Here is a 3,098-nt window from a genome sequence, read left to right as displayed (position 1 = left end):
TAGACCTAGCAAATGATGAAAAGTGAAACCCGCGATCGATTGGAGAAACCTTATTTTACACTGAAAAATTCCACATAAGGAAAATTTGTATGGAGCACCCTACTGCAGAGCACACCGACAGGGCCGGGAAGGAAGGCCCGTCCAAGAAAAAATTTTTGCGGGACCACTCAAAACATCATAGTTAGACCTAGCAAATGATGAAAAGTGAAACCCGCGATCGATTGGAGAAACCTTATTTTACACTGAAAAATTCCACATAAGCAAAATTTGTATGGAGCACCCTACTGCAGAGCACACCGACAGGGCCGGGAAGGAAGGCCCGGTCCAAGAAAAAATTTTTGCGGGACCACTCAAAACATCATAGTTAGACCTAGCAAAATGATGAAAAGTGAAACCCGCGATCGATTGGAGAAACCTTATTTTACACTGAAAATTCCACATAAGGAAAATTTGTATGGAGCACCCTACTGCAGAGCACACCGACAGGGCGGGAAGGAAGGCCCGGTCCAAGAAAAAATTTTTGCGGGACACTCAAAACATCATAGTTAGACCTAGCAAATGATGAAAAGTGAAACCCGCGATCGATTGGAGAAACCTTATTTTACACTGAAAAATTCCACATAAGGAAAATTTGTATGGAGCACCCTACTGCAGAGCACACCGACAGGGCCGGGAAGGAAGGCCCGGTCCAAGAAAAAATTTTTGCGGGACCACTCAAAACATCATAGTTAGACCTAGCAAATGATGAAAGTGAAACCCGCGATCGATTGGAGAAACCTTATTTTACACTGAAAAATTCCACATAAGCAAAATTTGTATGGAGCACCCTACTGCAGAGCACACCGACAGGGCCGGGAAGGAAGGCCCGGTCCAAGAAAAAATTTTTGCGGGACCACTCAAAACATCATAGTTAGACCTAGCAAATGATGAAAAAGTGAAACCCGCGATCGATTGGAGAAACCTTATTTTACACTGAAAATTCCACATAAGGAAAATTTGTATGGAGCACCCTACTGCAGAGCACACCGACAGGGCCGGGAAGGAAGGCCCGGTCCAAGAAAAAATTTTTGCGGGACCACTCAAAACATCATAGTTAGACCTAGCAAATGATGAAAAGTGAAACCCGCGATCGATTGGAGAAACCTTATTTTACACTGAAAAATTCCACATAAGGAAAATTTGTATGGAGCACCCTACTGCAGAGCACACCGACCGGGCCGGGAAGGAAGGCCCGGTCCAAGAAAAAATTTTGGGGGGACCACTCAAAACATCATAGTTAGACCTAGCAAATGATGAAAAGTGAAACCCGCGATCGATTGGAGAAACCTTATTTTACACTGAAAAATTCCACATAAGCAAAATTTGTATGGAGCACCCTACTGCAGAGCACACCGACATGGACGAAAGGGTCGACTGGCCAAGAGAAAAATTTTTGCGGGACCACTCAAAACATCATAGTTAGACCTAGCAAATGATGAAAAGTGAAACCCGCGATCGATTGGAGAAACCTTATTTTACACTGAAAAATTCCACATAAGGAAAATTTGTATGGAGCACCCTACTGCAGAGCACACCGACAGGGCCGGGAAGGAAGGCCCGGTCCAAGAAAAAATTTTTGCGGGACCACTCAAAACATCATAGTTAGACCTAGCAAATGATGAAAAGTGAAACCCGCGATCGATTGGAGAAACCTTATTTTACACTGAAAAAATTCCACATAAGGAAAATTTGTATGGAGCACCCTACTGCAGAGCACACCGACAGGGCCGGGAAGGAAGGCCCGGTCCAAGAAAAAATTTTTGCGGGACCACTCAAAACATCATAGTTAGACCTAGCAAATGATGAAAAGTGAAACCCGCGATCGATTGGAGAAACCTTATTTTACACTGAAAAATTCCACATAAGCAAAATTTGTATGGAGCACCCTACTGCAGAGCACACCGACAGGGCCGGGAAGGAAGGCCCGGTCCAAGAAAAAAATTTTTGCGGGACCACTCAAAACATCATAGTTAGACCTAGCAAATGATGAAAAGTGAAACCCGCGATCGATTGGAGAAACCTTATTTTACACTGAAAAATTCCACATAAGGAAAATTTGTATGGAGCACCCTACTGCAGAGCACCCTACTGCAGAGCACACCGACAGGGCCGGGAAGGAAGGCCCGGTCCAAGAAAAAATTTTTTGCGGGACCACTCAAAACATCATAGTTAGACCTAGCAAATGATGAAAAGTGAAAACCCGCGATCGATGGAGAAACCTTATTTTTACACTGAAAATTCCACATAAGGAAAATTTGTATGGAGCACCCTGCTGTGGTCACCATCGGTCGAGTTGGTCGAGACGGGCAAAAAATTTTTTTTTCCATATCGTCTCAAAACATGATTTATGGACCTTGTAAATGTTGAAAAGTGAAACGAAATCACTTTTGGAGCGATGAAATTTTGTATGGGAGGTCCCTACCCGGAACAAATTTTACTAGTAAAGTCATCATTCCGCGACGAGAAATTTGAAAATGGTCAAATATGGTTAAGATGTCATGTTCATTCCCTACTATGGGGACCAGGTCGTCACGAAAAAATTTTTTTCTCGACCTGGTCAAATGTGGTTCTGCGACGGAGGTTAAACTAATATTGCATAATTTGGGCCAAAAACCCCCCTCTGTCAGAAAAATTTCCCCTTCAAGAGCGAAAGCAGACCACATAAGTTGAGCTTCGAGGTATCTGAAAGTTGAATATAGAGCGAGGTTCTAAGCGAAGGGATAGCTTAACGTTGAGCATTGAACGCAAAAAAGCTTAGAGATAAGCTTATGATATAAGGATTGTGGTGCAGTACACAGCTTAACGTTGAGCTTTGAACGCAAATGGCTAGAACTAAGCTAAGAGATACCTATAGTGGTGCATGGAACTGCTCACAAGTTGAGCTTCGAGGTATCTGAAAGTTGAATATAGAGCGAGGTTCTAAGCGAAGGGATAGCTTAACGTTGAGCATTGAACGCAAAAAAGCTTAGAGATAAGCTTATTATATAACGATTGTGGTGCAGGACACAGCTTAACGTTGAGCTTTGAACGCACATGGCTAGAACTAAGCTAAGAGATAC

Source organism: Anopheles marshallii, assembly GCF_943734725.1.
Source record: "Anopheles marshallii chromosome X unlocalized genomic scaffold, idAnoMarsDA_429_01 X_unloc_218, whole genome shotgun sequence".
NCBI lineage: Eukaryota > Metazoa > Arthropoda > Insecta > Diptera > Culicidae > Anopheles > Anopheles marshallii.
The sequence above is the reverse complement of the archived record's forward strand: the minus strand, read 5'-3'. Positions refer to the sequence as shown.